Raw genomic sequence first — 23300 nt, forward strand, 5'->3', positions numbered from 1 at the left:
CATACTGTGGCCAAGAATAGATGACGTAAACTGGCGTTCAACACCAGCTTTCTACCCAAATCTGGCGTCCAGCGCCAGAAAAGGAGCCAAAACCAGAGTTGAACGCCCAAACTGGCACAAAAGCTGGCGTTCAACTCCAAGGAGGACCTCTACACGTGTAACAATCAAAGCCCAGCCCAAGCACACACCAAGTGGGCCCCGGAAGTGGATTTATGCATCAATTACTTACTCATGTAAACCCTAGTAGCTAGTTTATTATAAATAGGACCTTTTACTATTGTATTTGGCATCCTGGATTGCATTTTGATCCTGTGATCACGTTTTGGGGGCTGGCCATCTCGGCCATGCCTGGACCTTTCACTTATGTATTTTCAACGGTAGAGTTTCTACACTCTATAGATTAAGGTGTGGAGCTCTGCTGTTCCTCAAAGATTAATGCAAAGTACTTCTGTTTTCTATTCAATTCATCTTATTTCTCTTCTAAGATACCCATTCGCACCTAAGAACGTGATGAAGGTGATGATTATGTGTGACGCTCATCATCCTTCTCCCTTATGAACGCGTGCCTGACAAACACTTCCGTTCTACATGAAATAAGCTAGAATGAATATCTCTTAGATCTCTTAACCAGAATCTTCGTGGCGTAAGCTAGAATGATGGCGGCATTCAAGAGAATCCGGAAAGTCTAAACCTTGTCTGTGGTATTCCGAGTAGGATTCAATGATTGAATGACTGTGACGAGCTCCTAACTCGCGATTGCAGGGCGTTAGTGACAGACGCAAAAGGATAGTAAATCCTATTCCATCATGATCGAGAACCGACAGATGAATAGCTGTGCCGTGACAGGGTGCGTGAGCATATTATTCACTGAGAGGATAAGATGAAGCTATTGACAAGGGTGATGCCTCCAGACGATTAGCCGTGCCGTGACAGGGCATTGGATCATTTTCCCGAGAGATGACCGAAAGTAGCCATTGACAGTGGTGATGTATCACATAAAGCCAGCCATGGAAAGGAACAAGACTGATTGGATGAAGATAGCAGGAAAGCAGAGGTTCAGAGGAACGAAAAGCATCTCCATTCGCTTATCTGAAATTCCTACCAATGATTTACATAAGTATCTCTATCCCTATTTTATTATATAATATTCGAAAACACCATTATCACTTTATATCTGCCTGACTGAGATTTACAAGGTGACCATAGCTTGCTTCATACCAACAATCTCTGTGGGATTCGACCCTTACTCACGTAAGGTATTACTTGGATGACCCAGTGCACTTGCTGGTTAGTTGTATCGAAGTTGTGACATATTATGAATGTGTAATCACGATTACGCGTACCAAGTTGCTCACATGCCAGGAATAGTTTGAGCCTGGACATCACAATTTCGTGCACCAGCCACCAAGAAGGAAAGGAATAGAAAGGCTTCTAAATGGGGCAGCAAACAAGTTCATCCGCACAACCCTTTGAGGAAGCTCATCAATTGTAGCAACCCATCCACATTGCTCTTCTTTGCATGTACTGAGGACGGTGCAAATTTCTAAGTGTGGGGAGGTCGTCCGACCAACCTCCATAGGTAAAAACTTCCTTTTTCAACACCAATTTTTAATTTTGTCTTTGTTAGATTAGTTGTTGCATTGCATGATAGGTTGCATGTTAGTTCGAATTTGTACATATTTTACCACTTCTTTTTATGTTAGGACTACTTGGTTAGGGTGATGATTTCTTTTCCAAGAAAAAAATTGTTTTAGGGCACCCTACCAATTTGAAAAATTTTTTTTGTTGAACTTGTTTGAAGAATTTATTTTGGAACATGGTTTTTGAGCTAAGAACACAAGCATGTGAGCTTTGAGTCCAATTGCGTGGTTACATCTTATAACCACTTATTTTCATTTTTTTGTGTATTATTCTCTCTCTATGATTGTAATCTTTGATTTGTTTGATTCTTTATGTTCATTATTCCATGTATACATGCATTTATATGATTGAGGCTATCATTTTATTTAGCTCACTTACCCAAATAGCCTACCTTTCATCAACCATTGTTAGCTAAATTTTGAGCCTATTTAATTCCTTTTGTTCTTCATGTTAGCACATCACTACCCCTAAGTGAAAAATAATAAATGTCCTTGATTTGGATCTTTGATTAGCTTAGGCTAGTGAGGGTGTGTATCATTTGGGTATGGGAAACTTGGAACATTGGTTGAGGTAAAATTATATTTTGTATTTTTGTTGAAAATCATGGGATTGGGTACATGCTTATGCATTAAATATGTAAAACCATATGCATTGATACGTTTGTATATACTTTTGAAAAAAAATGAAAAAAATGTTGAATATATATATATATATATATATATATATATATATATATATATATATATATATATATATATATATATAATGCCCCAAAGTAAAGTTCAATAAAAATCAATGCATATAGAATGTGAATTAAAATGAATGCATGAGTATGTGAAAAAGTGGGAATCATAGGTAGCTAGGTATTGTATTAGAATTATATAGGTTGTTATATGTGTTTCGTGAGAGCTTAGGTTAATCAAAGATTCAAATTCCAAGCTCACATGACCATATGCATCCCTACCTTTACCCTAGCCCCATTACAACCTATGAATAAGTCCTCATGATGAATGTATGCATGCATTGAATAATTGTTGATTGTTAGATGAAAAACAAATCATGGAAAGCAGGATTAGAAGAGAATTGAGTGGATCGACCCTATACACTTGAGCGACTAGAGCAGATACACTTCCGGTGAGGGTTCGATGCTCAATTCCTTGTTTCGGCTTTCATGAGCTTTCTTCTTGCAAGTCTGTTTGAACTTTATTTTGATATTCAAATTGGTAGGATTCATGAATCATCATATGATCTTAGCTCAACTTGTGCATATGTGTTTTTGGGGATTGATTTACTTTTGACCAAGTAGATAGAGTCATATTGCATTTAGTTGCATGCATATAGATAGGTTTATATAGTTTATTTGCATTGAATAAATGTTCATACCCCTTTTCTTGTCCTTCTTTATTCTTAGCATGAGGACATGCTTAGTTTAAGTATGGGGAGATTTGATAAACCCCAATTTTGTGGTTTATCTTGTGCTTAATTTGGGGGATTTTATCACCTTTTCTCACATTTATTCAATGAAATAGCATGGTTTTGCAATTCTCCCTGAATTTGTGCTTAAGTGTGAAAACATGCTTTTTAGGCCTTAAAATAGCTAAATTTAACTCACTTTAATTCCATTTGATGCCTTGATGTATTTTTTGAGTAATTTTAGGTTCATAAGGCAAGTATTGGATGGAAGAAGTGAGGAGAAAAGCATGCAAAGTGGGAGAACTCATGAAGAAATAAAGGAACCGTAAAGCTGTCAAGCCTGACCTCTTTGCACTCAATTGACCATAACTTGAGCTACAAAGATCCAAATGAGGCAGTTCCAGTTGCGTTGGAAAGATAACATCCAGAGCTTCGAAATGATATAAAATCTGCCGTAGTTTCCCAATGTATAGAGGCTCGTACACGCACATCATGCACACACGCCAATGGATCAGCGTTGGTCCATTTTGGGCAACTCGTTGGGGGCGATTTGTAGCTCATTTTGGGCCAAATCCAACTCATTTCTAATGCTATTGAACCCAAAAATTGAAGGAGAAAGGAACCAAGTAGTCATAGTTTAGTTTTCATCATGTTTTAGGGTAGAATTCTAGGGAGAGAGGCTCTCTCCTCTCTCTAGATTTAGGATAGAAATTAGGGTAAAGTTAGGATAATCACTCTCAAATTTCTCTTTCAATTCTTGTTTTGATTTCAACTCTCTTGATATTTTAATGTTCTATTGTCTTAATCTTCTTAGTTTCTCTTGTTAATTTCTTATGTTGCTCTCTTTTATGTTTATGAACAATTGTTGGATCTTAATTTTCTTTAATGCAATTTTATGTTTCCATGTTTCTTTTATGTTGATCTTGATTGTTATTGTTGATTTCTTGCTTATGTTAGTTATGGGTTCTTTTAATTCTTGTATTTTATGATGTTTACTTTTATTGCACACTAGGTGTTTGATAGAATATTTCCTTTAGTTTTTGAGTAGTTTTCTTTACTCTTGGCCTAGGCTAAGGGATTTGAGTGACCTTGAGTCATTGGGTCTCAATAATTTGGTGATTTGAGAACCCTTGGTGATCAATTTGATATCCATTGACACTAACCACTACTAATCTAATTAGTAGATAGGTTGGGACTTATGGGTTAATGTGATCAAGCCTATTTGACGTACCTCAAGCTTAGGAGTAGATATTACGTACTTAAAGCATTTGGAGGTAGACTTAATAGGTTGGCCTCTCATAATTATCAATATATGGTTTGTTGACAAGGATGGTGATCTCAATTACCTATGTCTTAGCCAAGAGTTCTTTCCATTTCTTTTATTAGTTCTTGTCATTTTACCTTCTTGTCATTTATTTTTCTTGCCAATTAAAAATCAAACCCCCTTGTTCCTTCATAGCCAATAATTGATCACTTCATTGCAATTCCTTGTGAGACGACCCGAAGTTTAAATACTTCGGTTAATTCTTATTTGGGGTTTGTTATTTGTGACAACCAAATTTTTGCATGTGAAAATTCTTTGTTGGTTTAGAACTATACTTGCAATGATATTTCAATTGTGAAATTCTAAACCATACAAGAAACCGAGCATCAGGGACTAAGCATATCTCTCTTCATGAGCAATTAGACCAAGGAATTAGCTGATTATCAAGATTTGAGAGATTGAATCACCAAGGGATTGGGGTTAAATCAATCATGATTGCCAAGAGGTCAATGAGTTGCATGATTGAAGACGATATGAGCTGGATTTAATCCAAAGAGAACAACATCTACTAATCTCAATGAATTTCCCCTATTCTCATCTTCCACATTCTTTATAGCTTTCTTTACATTATGTTATTCCCTATTCCCATTTACAATTAAGTCATTTATGTTTCTGCACTTTACATTCTTGCCATTTACTTTTCTGCATTTTACTGTTTCTCTTTATTTTTGAGTCATTTACATTCCTGCTCATTTAAATTTCTGCAATCACAATCTATATTACTCAGCTTGACTAATTCACCCATTGATTAAAATTGCTCAAATCTACCAATCTCTGTGGATACGATCCCACTCCTAGTGGGTTATTACTTGACGATATTTTTGGTGCACTTGCTAAAAAAATGGATTCATTATTTTTATATGGAGAGTGAATTCCGGTCATCAAGTTTTATGGCACCATTGCCGGGGATTGGTTTGAATTTGACAATGATTAAATTGATGGGAAGCTAGATTAAGCACTTTTAATTACCTTGCTAATTCCTTTCATTTTAATTCTTTAGTTTTCTTAATTCTTTTTATTTTTGATTTGATCATTTTAGCTGTTCATTGTTCATATTTCTATTTTTTTTACTGCTCTATTAACTGTTTGATTAATTGCATCAACCAAACTAACCACCAGTCTTAACAAGAAGTGATTTCTTCACTTGTCCTCTATCTGCTATTTGTTGAATGTATGACAGGTAGAAAAGGAGAAACTTCATCCTCTTTTGATAGTGAACCTGAGAGGACCTTTCTGAGATTAAGGAAGGAAGCAAGAGGCAAAGGAATAGTTAGAGAGGAAGTAGTGGAGAAAGATCTGGAAGTTACTATGGAGGAAAAGGTGCATAACCATGTTGGAGAAGATGCTGGCAATCATGTTAGGAAAGAGAGGAAAGTTTTAGGCTCTTATATCAACCCAAATCTTGGAAACTATGGCAGCAGCATTCTAAAGCCAACAATCCATGCTAACAACTTTGAGTTGAAACCTCAACTCATCACACTTGTCCAGATTAATTGCTCATTTGGAGGGAATGCCCAAGAGGACCCCAACCAACATCTTACTATATTCTTGAGGATTTGTGACACTGTAAAGTCAAATGGTATACACCCTGACACCTACAAACTACTTTTGTTTCCATTTTCTCTCAGAGATAAGGCAGCAAAGTGGTTAGAAGCATTTCCCAAGGAGAGCTTAACAACTTGGGATGAGGTTGTGAATAAGTTTTTAGAAAGATTCTACCCTCCACAGAGAGTCAATAGATTGAGAACTGAGGTGCAAACCTTCAAACAGCAAGATGGTGAAACACTTTATGAGGCCTGGGAGAGGTTTAAAGACTTGACAAGGAAGTGCCCTCCGGATATGTTCAACGAATGGGTTCAACTGCACATCTTCTATGAAGGACTGTCATATGAAGCAAAGAAAGTTATAGACCACTCTTCAGGGGGTTCACTCAACAAGAAGAAGACCATTGAAGAAGCCATAGATGTTATAGAGACTGTAGCAGAAAATGAGTACTTCTATGCTTCAGAAAGAACAAAAAAGAAAGGAGTACTGGAGCTCAATTCTATGGATGCTTTGTTAGCACAGAACAAGATGATTGCAGCTCAATTAGCAGCCCTAACAAAGAAGATGGAGAAAAGCCAAGTCTCAATTGTCCATGCCCAAGCACCACCACAAGAAGGAGATGCACCAGAAGTTGAATACAAATGGGAGCAAGCAAATTATGTGAACAATCCCTCTAGACCACCATATGATCCTAACACCAAGACATACAACCCAGGTTGGACGAACCACCCAAATTTTGGGTGGAAAAACCAACAAAACTACAGCTAAGACCACAAACCATACTAATCTAACCCATACAACAACCACAACCCCAACCATCAATGAGGCAACAACAGAACCTATCACAACTCACAAAATACACCCTACCACAACTTACAAAATGCATCATATCACTCCACCCAGTAAACACACAACAACCACCATCAAGATATATCATCCTCAACCATGTAATCATGTGAAATCAGCAGCAATTTTGCAAAATTAGAGGCTGCCATAGCACAATTGTCAGCACAACTGACAGGAACTATTTCCACTGTTCTGGAGAAATAAATACATGCTGAAAGAAAGATAGATGCAAACCAAGAGGAGTTCAGATCCAACATAAGAAATCAAGGGGTAGCAATTTTAAAATTGGAAGCACAAGTAGGGAGTTTGTCTAAACAAATACCAATGCCTACACATACATTCCCAATGATACCATGGCCAACCCAAGAGGGGAATGCAAGGCCATCACACTAAGAAGTGGAAAAGTTATAGAGGAAGCATCCCCAAGCCAAAGCAACCAAGAAGAAGAAGCTGCAAAGGAACTTGAAACCAAGAAAGAAGAAGAGACCCCTGCACTATCCTCACCAAAGCAAGTCCTAAAGCCTTATGTGCCAAAGGCACCCTATCCACAAAGGCTGAGGAAGGATGGAAAAGACAACCAGTTTTCCAGATTCCTAGAAATCTTCAAGAAGCTCCAGATCAACAAACCCTTTGCTGAGGCATTAAAGCAAATGCCACTCTATGCCAAATTTTTAAAGGAGCTCATGACAAGAAAAAAGGAACTGGGGTGTAAAGGAAACCATAGTGCTAACTGAGGAGTGTAGTGCCATCATACAAAAGAAGCTTTCTCAAAAGATGAAAGATCCTGGGAGCTTCTAAATTCCCTGCATCATAGGTGATATCAACATTGAGAAAGCATTGTGCGATCTGGGGGCCAGCATCAACCTCATGTCCTTGGCAATGATGAAAAGGATGAGGATTGAGGAGGCCAAATCAATAAGAATGGCACTCTAATTGGCTGACAAAACATTTAAGTTTTCTCATGGGGTAGTAGAAGATTTGTTGGTGAAAGTAGGAGAGTTTATTTTTCCAGCTGATTTTGTGGTGTTGGATATGGAGGAAGAGCCCAACACATCTATCATCCTAGTAAGGCCACTCCTAGCTACTGCTGGAGCTATTATTGATGTCCAAAAAGAGGAGTTAGTCTTGAGGTTGCATGAAGAGAAGATGGTCGTCAATGTCTTTAAAGCAATGAGTTACCCTAAGGAATCCATAGGAGAATGCATGATGGTAGACATAACCTGGGGGTTGATTAAAAGGAGACCCTTGAGTTGGAATACTAAAGTGTCAATTTCAATTGAAAGTTGTTGGCTAACTCTCTATTGACATGGATACTACTTTCACAGATATATAAAGGGAATAAGAGGAAGACATGATAAATTAGATAGAATAATAACTGAAAAGTAATTAAAGGTAAAAGAAGTTCTTTGCATTAATAAATCCCAAAATCATAAACATGCTTATCTGAATAGGGTTAATAGGTAATCAAAAGAGTAAAGGAATAAGAAAACAAACTAGAATAATGGCAACTTCAACAGAGGTAGTGACTCTTCTCAATATCCAAATCAAAAGCATCAAAAAGCATAAAAACTAGAAATCTATGAATGTGAAGAACCCTAGAGGAAGTAGTGATTTCTCTCTAAGATTCAAAGCTAAAAACTAAAAACTATGCAAATGAGAATGTGTGTTGAGTCTCTGCTTGTCCCCTCGCTCTATTCTGTGTTTCTGGGCCAAAAATTGGGTCCAAACTTAGCCCAAAATTGCCCCAGCATTTTCTGCGATTTCTGCAGGTTGCGCACGTCACGCGTACGCGTCAGTCACGCATGCGCGTCGCTGGTCATCTTCGTGTGTCACGCGTACGCGTCAGGTACGCGCACGCATCGCCGTGCAAACTCCAATTCATGGGCACGCGTGAGCCATGCGTGCGCGTCGCTTCTTGCTAGTTATCTCCTTTATTTCTTGTGCTCCTTCCATTTTTGCATGTTTCCTTTCCATCCTCTAAACCATTCCTACCATATAAAGCCTAAAAACACTTAACACACAGATCACGGCATCGCATGGTAATAAAGGATAATTAAATTTGACAGTTTAAAGGCCCAGGAAACATGTTTTCAACTATATCACAGAATTAGGAAGAATTTGTAAAACCATGCAAATTATATGAATAAGTGAGCAGAGAGTTGATAAAAACCACTCAAATTAGCACAAGATAACCCATAAAATAGTGGTTTATCAAGACACCGTAGAAAAGATAGTTCAAGGAGTTTTGGAAGAAGAACAATGTGAAGAAGCTATGGAGCTGGAGCAACAAGCATCAGGTGGAGAATTACCACAAGAAATCATAGAAGATTTAATCATGTTAAACCATACAAGCAACAAGGAAGTGGAAGCACCGAAACTAGAGTTGAAGACCCTATTATGACTTGCATCATTTACCCCTTTTTCTTATTTAAAATGACCATAAAAAGAGCATAATCTCATTGAATCAATGCAATTTTATGAACCAAATGATATATATTATGTACATTGCTTTGAAATGGGTTTGTACTAAATTTTAGGTGAAAAGAGCAACAAAATGGGAAGGAAACAACAAAATAAGGCTGGGCGTGCCACTTGGTGCTCTGGGCGTGGCACACCAGGCTTATGAAACATAGAAGGGTTACGTAACATAACACAATGGGCGTGCCACTTGGAGCTCTGGGCGTGGCACGCCAAGCTTTTGAACCAACTTTCAACAATGGGCGTGCCACTTGAAGCTCTGGGCGTGGCACGCCAGGCCAACATTCCAGCAAGAGAGATTAAAGAATTCAACATGGGCATGCCACTTGATGTCGAAGGCGTGGCACGCCAACCTTAATTGTGACTTGGGCATGCCACTTGGGTTCTAGGCGTGGCACGCCAAGCTTGAAAGAATGAAGACCAACATGGGCATGCCACTTGGTGCTATGGGCGTGGCACGCCAAGTTTGTAAAGCCAAGATCTCAAAGAGGGCGTGGCACGCCAGGCTTACGTTCCAGAAGAGTTATTTTGAGCCCACTATGGGCGTGGCACGCCAAGCATTGGGCGTGGCACGCCGGAGCATATGCCAACCTGACCTCCTCTCATTTAATGAAGATATCTTGAGCTACACAACTCCAAATGAGATGATTTCAGTGCCATTAGAAAGTAGACATCTAGAGCTTTCCAACCACATATAACACTTTATAATGGACACTGACATTGAGGAAGATATTGACCCTGAAAATACAAGGAGAAAAATATGTCATCGCAGAGTTACCAGCCTGACCTCTTCATTTTCAAAGGAATATAACTTGAGTTGTAGAGATCCAAATGATCTGATTTTGGTGGCATTGGAAAGCCGACATCAAGAGATTTCCAAAGATATATAACACTCTAGGATAGACGTTAAAACTGGAGGTGAAAAAGACCATTATTTCAGCATTGCAAAACCTGGGCGTGCCACTTGATATCGAAGGCGTGGCACGCCAGCTCTATTTTCATAATGGGCATGGCACGCCAGGTTCTGGGCTTGGCATGCTAGTTTTAATGGCCAGAGAGCAAGATTTTGTGCATCACTTAAGGTGTGGCATGCCAAAGAGTGGGCGTGGCATGCCGGGCTACTTGACAGACTGACCTATCCATCTTCAAATGGGCATAACTTGAGCTACAGAAGTCCAAATAAGTTTATTCTAGTGGTGTTGGAAAGCTAACATCTAGGGCTTTCCAACAATATATAATACTTTATAGTGGACATTCAATTTAGGGCCCAAACAACTCCATCTTTTCAGCATGTCAAATGGGTCACAATCCAAAGAGCAAAATCAAGTGGGAGTGGCACTTGAAACCACACGCCAACTTCTCCCTGCAGCCCCCAACCTTCAACCAAGCCCACTCCAACTCTCATTCAAGCCACATTCATCAATCAATCAAGGCCACAAGAAGCATCTAGAATAGTTTATTTTTATTTTATTGTAATTTTCTTTTAATTTCATTTAAGTTTGTAATTTAGGAGAGCCTATATAAAGGCCTTAGTTTCATAGAATTAGGCATGCTAGGCTGGACACATTTGGAGGAGTGAGTCTTCGGACCCTCCTTCCCACCATTCTCTTCTCCTCTTCTACTTTCTTACTTGTAAATATTTTAGTTATGAATTACTAACTCTTTTCATTGGGAAAGAGAGCTCTATTGCTATTTGATGGATTGATTGTTTTTATTCTTCTTCTTCTATTCATCTCTCTTTAATTTAATAGAAAGAATTGCATTCTTCATTCTAGCATTAAATTATCTTGGAAAAGAGATTGAATGTAATTGGATTTTATGGGAACCTTGGAAGAGGAAACATAAAACCATGCTTGAAATTCTTTCTCACACTTGAATAGATTTGGGTTTTGGTGATTAGATATGGTGACATATAATTCACCCACTATTTAGGTCTAGAAAAGTGTGTGGTATAATCAAGGACCATTTTTCATCTCTTCTCATGAGCAATTAGACCAAGGAATTGGCTATTGATCAAGATTTGAGAGATTGAGTCACCAAGGAATTGGGGCTCAATCAATCATGATTGCCAAGAGGTCAATGAGTTGCATGATTGAAGATGAGATGAAGTCAATCAATCTGGAGGATGCAATATCTCTCGATCCCAATGTTTGTTTTATCTTTCTTTCTTTTATTTACTTTATGGTTATTTACATTTTCTGCACTTTACATTTCCAGCACTTTACTTTCCTGTACTTTACTTTCTTTGCCATTTACTTTCTTGTACTTTATTGCTTTTCTTTACTTTCATGTTATTTACATTTTTTTTGTTTGACTATCACTCCAATTATGATAGTCAAACTAGGATAGTCAATCAACTATTGTTTGCTTTAATCCGTTAATCTCTGTGGAATTCGACCCCACTCTTAGTGGGTTATTACTTGACGATATTTGGTGCGCTTGCCAAAGAACGGATTCATTTTATATGGGAGTGAATTCTGGTCATCACCCTACCTCCAAGCTTGAAGTATGCTTACTTGGGTGACAACAACACATACCCAGTAATCATCAATTCAAGCTTGAGTGAGGGGCAAGAAGAGGAGCTTATCCATGTGCTGAAGGAACACAAGGATGCTATAAGATGGACACTTGCAGATTTAAAAGGCATTAGTTCTTTAATGTGCATGCACGAAATCCTGCTTGAGGAAGATGCCAAGCCCTTAAGACAATAACAAAGAAGGCTAAACCCAACAATGAATGAAGTAGTCCAAAAAGAGGTGTTGAAATTGTGGCAAGCTGGGCGATCTACCCAATCTCAGATAGTCCTTGGGTAAGCCCAGTGCAAGTAGTCCCTAAGAAAAGAGGGGTCACTGTTGTACCAAATGAGAAGAATGAGCTGATACCAACAAGAACAGTGACTAGCTGGCGCATGTGCATAGATTATAGGAAGCTTAATGAAGTTACCATGAAGGATCACTTCCCCCTACCTTTCATGGACCAGATGCTAGAAAGACTAGCGGGACATGAATATTATTGCTTCTTGGACGGTTATTCTGGCTACAACCAAATAGTTGTAGATCCTAAGGACCAAGAAAAGACCTCATTTACCTGTCTCTATGGTGTTTTTGCTTATAGGAGAATGCCCTTTGGATTGTGCAATGCACCTGCAAAATTCCAAAGGTGCATGCTCGCTATATTTTCAGACATGATTGAAAGATTTATTGAAGTATTTATGGATGACTTCTCTGTATTTGGTGATTCATATTCTAAATGCTTACACCACTTAGCCTTGGTGCTAAAGAGATGCCAAGAAACTAACCTTGTTTTGAATTGGGAGAAGTGCCACTTTATGGTCACAAAGGGGGTGTTCTTGGCCACAAGATCTCAAAAAGAGGCATAGAGGTGGACAAGGCCAAGGTGGAGGTGATTGAAAAATTACCCCTACCTTGCCATGTCAAGGCAATTAGAAGTTTTCTAGGACATGTTGGCTTCTATAGAAGGTTCATTAGAGATTTCTCAAAGGTTGCAAAACCCTTAAGCAACTTGCTTGTCTCTAATGTACCTTTTGTTTTTGATAAGGAATGCATGCTAGCCTTTGATGAACTTAAGAGCAGACTTTCCTCTACACCTATCATAGCACTACCCTGCTGGGATCTACCCTTTGAGTTGATGTGTGATGTATCAGACTTTGCTGTTGGTGCTGTTTTAGGACAGAGGAGAGATAAACTGGTGCATGTTATTTATTATGCCAGCAAAGTCCTTAATGAGAATCAAAAGAACTATATCACTACAGAGAAGGAACTACTTGCCATAGTCTTTGCATTTGATAAGTTTAGATCATATCTTATTAGTTCTAAAGTTATTGTATTTACTGATCATGCAGCTCTCAAATATTTACTTACCAAACAAGAGTTCAAGCCCAGGTTGATAAGGTGGATCCTGCTACTCCAAGAGTTTGATATTGAAATTAAAGATAGGAGTGAAGTAGAGAACAAGGTGGCTAACCATCTATCAAGAATCCCACAAGAAGAGGATGAAGCACACCAACTTGCAGTGAATAAGAGCTTTCCTGATGAGCAGTTGATGATGATCCAAGAAGCTCCTTGGTTTGCAGACATAGCCAATTTCAAGGCTATTGGAGAGCTACCAACTAACATCAACAAACACATGAGGAGAAAGCTACTCAAAGATGCTAAACACTACATTTGGGATGAGCCTTATTTGTTCAAAAGGGGTGCTGATGGGATCTTGAGAAGGTGTATTTCTTATGAGGAAGGGCAAAAAGTCCTCTGGCAATGTCATGGATCTGCATATGGAGGCAATTTTAGTGGGGAAAGAACTGCAACCAAGGTACTACAGTGTGGATTCTATTGGCCAACAATATTCAAGGATGCAAAGGACTTGGTAACAAGATGCAATGAGTGCCAAAGAGCTAGAAATCTACCCAAGAAAAATGAGATGCCATAGAGGTTTATCATGGAATCGGAGTTGTTTGATGTGTGGAGAATTGATTTCATGGGACCATTGCCATCCTCATATTCAAACAACTATATACTGGTGGCAGCGGATTATGTGTCAAAATAGGTAGAGGCCATAGCTACATCAACTAATGACAACAAAGTAGTGATCAACTTTTTGAGGAAGAATATATTCAGCAGATATGGGGTTCCAAGAGCACTCATAAGTGATGGAGGGATTCACTTTTGCAATAAGCAACTTAAGACAATCCTCCTTAAATATGGTGTGAAGCACAAAGTGGCAACTCCATATCATCTACAGATCAATGGGCAAGCTAAAATCTCAAACAGAGAGCTCAAGAGGATCCTTGAAAAAACTGTTGGAAGCTCAAGAAAGGATTTGTCTAAGAAGCTGGATGATGCATTATGGGCCTATAGGATAGCTTTCAAGACACCTTTTGGGATGTCTCCATACCAATTGGTGTTTGGAAAACCTTGTCACTTACCAGTGGAGCTTGAACATAGAGCATTTTGGGCTCTAAAGATGTTGAATTTCGATGATCAAGCTGCTGGGGAGAGAAGGCTAATGCAACTCAATGAGCTGGAAGAATTCAGAAGTCAAGCTTATGAGAATGCCAAAATTTACAAAGAAAATACAAAAATATGGCATGATCAAAAGATAGCAATGAGAGAGTTCACAGAAGGTCAGAAAGTGCTGCTATACAATTCAAGGCTCAAGTTCTTCCCAGGAAAGCTTAAGTCTCGATGGTCTGGACTCTTCACCATCCTCAAGGTGTCCCCCTATGGTCATGTAGAGCTTATGGAGGACAAGACACAGAGGACTTTCACTGTCAATGGCCACAGACTCAAGCATTACTTGGGAGACTCACTGGAGGAGCAGAGAGTGAGCTACAATCTCAACTAAAGAAGGAAGAACGTCAAGCTAGTGATGATAAAGAAGCGCTAGTTGGGAGGCACCCCAACACTGATATCCTTTTATGCTTCTCTATTTTCTAAAAGTAGTTCTGATCATGAAGTTAGGTAGTTTTAATTTTAGTCTCTCAGTTGATAGTTCTATTAGTTTATTCTCTTTTGATTACTGGAAGTGCAAGGTTGCATAATCACTTAATTGAGGTTGGTTGAATGGGCTGAGAGAGTAGCTAAACAGCTAAGTTTGGTGTGGTCACTAACTGTTCCGTGGGTTACCTGAAACTGGAGGTCGATCTCGGATGAGATCTTCTATACTGGTCGGAGATGGCGTGTCCGGCTGGCTGGTGGCGGCTGGAGCTATTGTGTCCGACTTGTTGGACTTGCTGCACTGCTGATCCTGGGTCACCGGAGGGTGCGGGGTACCTGCAAGAGACTCCGATGCTTAAGTTAGCATGGGTATTAAACAGGTTTTATGTAGAATCAGAGTATGAGTTATACCTGGGTACTCTAGTGTATTTATAGTGGTTGTAGAGTGACCTTTATAGATAAGATAAGTTGGTTAGCTTATCTTATCTTATCTTCTGGTGAGGTCAGTTTATCTTCAATGGAACCGCCTTTATCTTTATAGGCTTGGATTGCCTTTGAATTTGGGTCGTGTTCCTCTATTTGGGCCCTTTATTGGGCTCCCCTGTTGATTTGGCCGACCTCTTTGAGAAGAGGTCGGGTAGCCTGACCTGAAGAGGTCGGTCGCTTTGTCGCCAATCATCCCAGGTCGGGTAGCTCGACCCAGGGTATGAACAGTGCCCCTGCTTGAGCTCGGTCTTTTTGTTGAGGTCGAGTCTTTGACTTCGGTCGTTCTCTGACGAAGCCGAACTCAAGCATTTTGTCGATTTCTTCCTTTTATAGAATCTTTTGAATGTAGAACGTTTTCCTCTAAAAGCACGCGCTTTTATATCAGCGCTTTGTTCTTGGGAACGTGAGAGGGTTTAATACCTCCATTAATTGGTATTAATTGCCCCGTTTTCTTTTGGCTTTTTATTTTGAATATCTCAATCAAAAACGGTTTCTCTTCTTCGCTCTTCTTCGTTACTTCTCCCTTTACTCTCTCATTTTCTGTTTCTTGCCTGGAGTTCGTAGTTCCTTCCCGCAACGTCTGTTCTGCTACTGCTTTCTGTAGAAGAGGGGTGATTTCCAGATTTCTCCTTCCATCTTCGCAGTTTTCCGCTTCGAGGGGTGGCTTTGTTGCTTCTGCTCTTCAGCTTTCTTTCGAGGTTTTCTTCTATTCTCCAGGTTCAATTTTTCTTCCTCTGTTTCTTTATATGTCTGTTTTTAGAAAGTTTGATTTTTGCTCAGAGAAAGGTTGGATCTTTCTGCTTTTATTGTGCCTGATTGTTGCGTGTTCTGGAATTTCTTCGTTTTTGGTGCGAATCTTTTTGCTTTTCTTGTTGCTTGAATCTTTTTTAGGACTTTTGCATGTTGTCACTGTTTCTGCTTGCGCCTTCAATGATGGTTTTTGCTTGATTCTGAAAAAGATTGCGTCTTTGATGATTTTCTGCTTGGCATTTTTTATGTTTGACAATGCTTTTTGCTGATAGACTGTAGAAAGGTAGTGACTTAGATGACTTTGTGTTTTTACTTCCTTTATTTCATTTGAAACCTTATTTTCTTGTTTGATGAGTGACGGGACGTAAGCTGTAGAAATTTCCTGAAACCTTGCTTTGTTACTGCCTCCAAAGGATGCCCCAGGACTTTGGTTTGAGTCTTGGGGTTTTCCTTTTCTGTTTGTTCGCCTGTATCATATTGGTCGAGTTGTTTTGCCCCTCGTCTGAGATATTTTTGGTAATCCTGTCTTCTTTTCTTATTGTAGGATTAGTTGGTCTCATGTCTTCTCGCAATAACGTTGTAGAGATGTCTTCCCAGGTTCTCGAGGGCATGACCGATTGGGTGGACTCAATGGTTCTTATGTGTGTCTCTTTGGTTGATTCTGAGTTTTGTGTGTAGCTTAGGCAGTTTCATAGGGTTTGTAGTAATGCTGGTGATGAGAAGAATTATGAACTTTTCCCTCCCTCTTCTAAAGAGAGAGTTTGTTTCTCTACTCGGGTTGTTAGAGATCGCCCTTTTTTCTATGCTTATGACTTCTTCTTTGGTCAACTGGGTATCACCCTTCCTTTCACTGAATTTGAGACCAACCTGTTATGGTCCTGTAATGTTGCTCCCTCTTAACTTCACCCTAATTCCTGGGGTTTCATAAAAATTTTTCAATTGTTGTGTCATGGTTTTGGTATTCCCGCCTCGCAATCTCTCTTTTTCTATCTATTTGTCTTGACGAAGCCTGGAGTAGTAAAAAAGAAGGCGGCTTGGGTCTCCTTTCGATCTTCCCAGAGAAAGAAGGTCTTTTCCATGTTTGACGAATCGTTTTGTGATTTTAAAAACTACTTTTTCAAGGTCCGAGCTGTTGAAGGAGCTCGGCCCTTTTTTCTGGATGAAAATGATGAGCCCGCATTTCCCTTGGAATGGCAAAAAGATGTGAGAGTGTCCAGATACACGTGAGAAATGTTGGATGAAGCTGAGCGGGCTTTCGTGACTGTCTTGGAAGAACACTGGGGTCAACCTCCCCATCTTGATACAAAGAAATTTTTAACCAATCCCTCTCTTCTTCAAACTGAGCTAGGTATTTTGCGTTCCTGATTTTCCCTTTATTATCTGTTTATATTGCTCGTAAATGCCTTTTTGACTTGCAGCTTAATTTCTTACTGTTGTGTTTTATTTGCAGAGACAATGAAGAATAATGAATCCATGAAGGCTTTTAAAAGAGCACAGAAGGCGACTGCTGCTAAAAATATCTCGGCCAAAGTGGCCGGGGAGGGATCTTCCCAAGTGCGTGTGAAGCCATCCATGCCGAGTTCTCCTGGGGCGAGGAAGGTGATCCCCACTCCCCGAGTTCGTCTGGCTGACCCTCACCCAACTTCTGTCGCTCCTTCTAGCGCTCCTCCCAATAAGAAACAAAAAACAGCTGAGCCTTTCAACCTTGATGCTACCGACTTTAATGCAATTGAATTTGTGGATCAGCAAATCGGTCCCTATGGTGCCCTCTCCATGGACGATGTGTCCATCCTTCATCATTTGGAATTTATGACCCGAAACAGCGTTAAGATGGCGTATATGGGGCTGCTCTCTACCGAACTGCTCAGAATCTTCCTCTCCATACCACTAAGAAATTTATGGAAGAGGCTAAACAGGAGTTCGACCGGATGAAGGGCTTGAAGGAAGAGCTTGAGGTAAAGGTAGCCAAGTTGGAGAAGGATCTGGAGAATGAGAAGGCGAGTTCCCTCTCTCTGGCGGCTTCGGTGAGGCTGGCCGAGGATACGGCTATGAGACATAAGGACAGTTATGTGACATCTTATCGGGAGGTTGTGCGCCTGAGGGAGGAGTTGGAGAATGCCCGAGCTGATTACTCCGAGCTTCAAGGTCATCTTGTTGGCAGCGTAACTGGTGCTTACGAGAACCTGAAGGAACAAGTTCGGGTTATTGCTCCCGAGGCCGACCTTACCCTCTTCAGCCTGGATAACGTTGTCAGGGATGGCAAGATTGTCCCTGATGACGAGGATTATGATGTTGAACCTCCCCCTGTGTCCTCTGTCAAATTGTCGACTTCTTCAGCTCCTCCGGTTGTAGCCGATCCGGATTGCCAGATTCTGAACCGGGAGGATGGAACTGTGGATGCTGTGCCTATTCAGACTCGCCCTCCTTCTCCTTGTCCTGATGCTGCCAAGAAGGCTCCTAATGTTTGCTGATCTCTCTCTGGAAATTTATGCAGCTGGCCCGGCTTGTGGCCTTTTAAACTTTGTTTTGTTAATTGCTGACATTTTCTAGTTTCTTGCCTAGCAACTTTTTCTTTGAAAAACAAAAGTAGCTTGCTAGCCTTTTGAGGTAAATTTTGGTGGCCTCTGAAGCTTTATAACTTCGTAGATTATATCATGCTTTTTGCGCTTGACTTGGTATCTCTTCTGTTCTCTGAGAGTGTTGGAACCTTGCGGCTCGACCTCTTTGGATTGCTTTGTACTTTATTGTTTGTAGCTTGGATCCTTTGAGGTTGTGGGTCCAACTTGCTTTTTCGGTTTTCTCGCTCTTGCTTGTATTTTTAGCACTTCATAACCGATTTCTTTACGTTGGTCCTCTTTCCAGTTATTTCTGTAATCCTCTTTCTTGGACCTTTGTCAGGTCTCTTTCAAGGATTACTTTTATAACTTGGTTTTTGTAGGAGACCGACTTCGTTTGGTCGATCTCTTCTAAGTTATTTTTTGTAATCCTCTTTTTTGGACCTTTTTCAGGGATTACTTCTATAACTTTTGTTGTAGGAGACCGACTTCATCATGTCGGTTCTCTTCTAAGTTATTTTTGTAATCCTCTTTCTTGGACCTTTGTCAGGTCTCTTTCAGGGATTACTTCTATAACCTTTTGTTGTAGGAGACCGACTTCGTTAGGTCGATCTCTTCTAAGTTATTTTTGTAATCCTCTTTCTTGGACCTTTGTCAGGTCTCTTTCAGGGATTACTTTTATAACTTTTTCATTTTGGGCTGACTTTGTCATGTTGGGCCCTTCTAAGTTAAAGTAATCCTCTTTAATAGGGTTGGTCAGACCTCTTTCTAGGGTTTACTTATAACTTGGATTGACTTGGTCTGACTTCTTAACGTCGGCCAGTCTTTAAGTTATTATTTAGCAATCCATAAGACCTCGTCAGGTTCTTTTTCGGATTGCTTTCGATAACTTCTTACATTATTCTGTGTTCATCTTTGCCGATTTGTAGGAAGTGGTTGTTATCTTTAGATCGTCTTTTGGGTGAATCGCGTTTTCACCTTTATCGGACGGTTATCTTTATCGTGATCGTGCAGTGAAATTGTTTTTCACTTTCTGCCGATCTGTTGCTTTATAATCGGACGATGAATGCTTCAGATTAATGCATCTTGAAATCTTGTAGAATATCTAAAATATATTTTATTCAAAGGAAAGTGCAAATATATACATGTGGGAATTTTTCATCCCTTTAAGTCGGATAGTGTCTAAGTCTCAACTTGGTGCCTCGTTAAAAAACCCTTTCAGGAAAAAGAGTGCATCCAATAATGAGATCTTTTACTTTTTCTAACTGTAGTACCTTCTTAGGTTGCAGGCGTGCCATGATCTGGGAAGCTCTCGTCCATCGAGTTCGGACAGTCTGTAGTAGCCCTTCTCAAGTACTTCTACCACTCGGTAGGGTCCTTTCCAGTTAGCTGCCAGCTTTCCTTCTCCTGGTCGAGTTGTTCCAATATCATTTCGGATTAGGATGAGATCATTCTCCGCGAAACTTCTCGGCACTACCCTTTGATTATATCTGGAAGCCATTCGACGCTTTAGTGCTTCTTCCCTGATCCGAGCTCTTTCTTGGATTTCAGGTAGTAGGTCGAGCTCTTCCCTCTGAAGTTGGGAGTTTGCTCCCTCATTGTAATGAACCACTCTAGGCGATCCTTCCTCGATCTCCACTCGGATCATTGCTTCTATTCCATATGCTAGCCGGAAGGGGGATTCCTTCGTGGTGGAATGGCGTCGTTCGATACGCCCATAGGACTTGTGGGAGCTCTTCTGCCCAAGCTCCTTTTGCATCTTGTAATCTCTATTTTAACCCAGCCAATATAACTTTGTTGGCGGCTTTGGCCTGTCCATTGGCTTGTGGGTGTTCAACGGAGGTGTACTGGTGCTTTATATTTAAGTCGGCTACTAGTTTTCTGAAGCCTGCATCTGTGAATTGAGTGCCATTGTCTGTGGTTATTGAATATGGAATCCCAAACCTTGTGACAATGTTTCTATATAAGAATTTCTGGCTTCTTTGGGCGGTGGCGTTGGCTAGGGGCTCTGCCTCGATCCACTTTGTGAAATAGTCTACCCCTACTATGAGAAATTTAACTTGTCCTGACCCCTGGGGGAAGGGGCTGAGAAGATCGAGTCCCCATTTTGCAAACGGCCAAGGCGAAGTCACGCTGATGAGCTCTTCTAGCGGGGCGATGTAAAAGTTGGCATATTTCAGACATGGTGGACATGTCTTTACAAATTCTGTAGCTTCTTTCTGTAGAGTTGGCCAATAAAATCCCGCCTGGAGTACTTTTTTGGCGAGAGCTCGTGCTCCGAGATGATTACCACAAATGCCGCCGTGTACTTCTTCTAGCACTTCCCTTGTGTTGGAGGTCGGCACGTATTTTAGTAATGGTATTGAGATCTCTCTTTTGTACAGGATGTTGTTTATGATGGTGTAGTACTGTGCCTCCCTTTTTAACCTCTTTGCCTCCTTTTCTTCTGTGGGGAGTGTTCCTGCTTTGAGGTAGTTAATTATGGGGGTCACCCATCCTTGGTCCTGACTTGTTATGGCTAGGACTTTTTCCTCTTCCGAGATTGACGGGTTCTGTAGCATTTCCTGGATGAGGCTTCTATTGTTGCCCCCTAGTTTGGTGCTGGCTAGTTTCGAAAGTGCGTTAGCTCGGGCATTTTGTTCGTGAGTATGTGGCAGATCTTATATTCCCCGAGTTGTCCGAGCTGTCCCTTGGTTTTATCCAAATACTTTTTCATGGTGGGATCTTTGGCTTGATAGCTCCCTATTATCTGTGAGGTGACTACTTGTGAGTCGCTGTAAATGTTGAGTTTTGAGCTCCAACCTCTTTAGCCAGCTTCAAACCAACTAATAACGCTTCATATTTTACCTGGTTGTTTGAGGCCGGGAACCCGAACTTGAGGGAGAGCTCAACCTGGGTTCCTTGGTTGCCTTCTATTATCACTCCTGCACCGCTTCCAGTTTTATTTGAAGAATCGTCCACATAGAGATTCCATTCTGTGGGGTTTCCAGGGCATCTGTGAATTCTACGATAAAGTCGGCCAGATACTGTGATTTAATGGCCGTCCGAGCTTCATATTGGAGGTCGAACTCTGATAATTCAACTGCCCATTGTAAAATTTTGCCTGCTAAATCTGTTTTCTGCAGTATTCCTTTTATGGGCTGGTTAGTTCGAACCTTAATGGTGTGAGCCTGGAAGTATGGGCGAAGTCGTCGAGATGTTAGGATGAGAGTATAGGAAAATTTTTCTATTTTCTGGTAGTTCAGCTCGGATCCTGTAGCGCTTTGCTAATGAAGTAGACGGGTTGTTGCCCATTTTCGTCTTCTCTGACTAGTGCTGAGGCTATTGCCCGGCTTCCTACTGCGAGATATAATATGAGCGGTTCTCCTTCTCATGGTCGAGATAAGATAGGCGGCCATCCTAAGAATTCCTTGAAGTCTTGGAAGGCTTGTTCACGATGTAGCAGTAATTTGCTTTCGGCGTTAAAAACGAGGTCTTTTCTTGATCTGGTGGATACATGGGAATTTGGTTGTATCCTGAGTATGCGTCCATAAACGAGAGGTATCTATATCCGGAGGAAGCGTCTACTAGAGCGTCGATACTTGGGAGTGGGTAAGGATCTTTTGGGCAGGCTTTGTTGAGATCAGTGTAATCGGAGCACATTCGCCACTTTCCATTTGATTTTCTCACCAAGACGACGTTGGCTAGCCATAGTGGGTACTTGACTTCTCTTATAAATCCTGCCTCCAGTAGTGCTTGCACCTGTTCTTCCACAACTTAGGATCGCTCTGGCCCAAGTTTCCTTCGTCTCTGCTGCACCGGCCGAGATCTCGGATAGACCGCCAACTTGTGGCACATTAGCTTGGGGTCTATGCCTGGCATGTCTGCGACTTTCCATGCGAAGAGATCGACATTATCTCATAAGAATTGTATCAGTAATTCTTTTGAGTCTCCTCTTAGGATCGTTCCGATGTTAGTTGTTTTGTCCGGGGTGTCTCCGATCTGAACCTTCTCTATCTCGCCTTCTGGCTGTGGACAGAGTTCTTGTCGTTGCTGAACTCCGCCAAGCTCAATTGTATGAAACTCTTCTCCTCTGCCTCTGAGGTTTAGACTTTCGTTATAATAGCGGCGTGCCATCTTTTGATCTGCTTTTATCGTGGCTATCCCCTCTGTAGTTGGGAATTTCATGCATAGATGTGGAGTCGAGACTATTGCGCCGAGTTGATTGAGAGTTGTCCGACCTATTAGAGCATTGTAGGTTGAACTTACGTCGACCACAATGTAGTATATTTTGAGGGTCCTGGATTGATTCCCTTTTCCGAAGGTTGTGTGTAGCGATACGTATCCCAGTGGATGTACCGGGGTATCTCCTAGTCCGAACAGACTGTTCGGGTATGCTCTAAGTTCCTTTCCTTTTAAGCCGAGTTTGTCGAAGGCTATTTTGAATAAGATGTCGGCAGAACTCCCTTGGTCTATTAATGTGCAGTGTAGATTCGTGTTTGCCAGTATGATAGTGATGACCATGGGATCGTCGTGTCCCGAGATGATGCCGGATGCGTCCTCTTTAGTGAATGTTATTGTAGGGATGTCGGGTGCTTCCTCCTTTCCCTTGACATGATATATTTCTTTGAGATGTCTTTTGCGAGATGATTTAGAGATCCCACCTCCTGCGAATCTACCGTGTATCATGTGGACGTGTCTTTCTGGTGTCCGAGGTGATCGTTTAGTTCGTCCAGCATCTTCGTCCCTTCGTCTCTTTCTTTGGTCCTCATCTCGAGTGGCCAGAAATCGATCTAATTTTCCTTCTCTCACCAATTTTTCTATGATGTT

The 23300-nt window shown here is 40.7% G+C and overlaps 1 non-coding gene across 1 annotated transcript; it reads right to left on the reverse strand.

The window, feature by feature from the left end:
- Positions 1 to 6115: 6115 nt before the first annotated feature.
- Positions 6116 to 6221, reverse strand: LOC148574090 (small nucleolar RNA R71). Its single transcript, XR_015906210.1, has one exon. It is a non-coding gene; the product is annotated as a small nucleolar RNA R71 (small nucleolar RNA).
- Positions 6222 to 23300: the final 17079 nt, after the last annotated feature.

Source organism: Arachis ipaensis, chromosome B2 (assembly GCF_059453495.1).
Source record: "Arachis ipaensis isolate K30076 ecotype BB chromosome B2, ASM5945349v1, whole genome shotgun sequence".
In the NCBI taxonomy this organism is placed as follows: domain Eukaryota; kingdom Viridiplantae; phylum Streptophyta; class Magnoliopsida; order Fabales; family Fabaceae; genus Arachis; species Arachis ipaensis.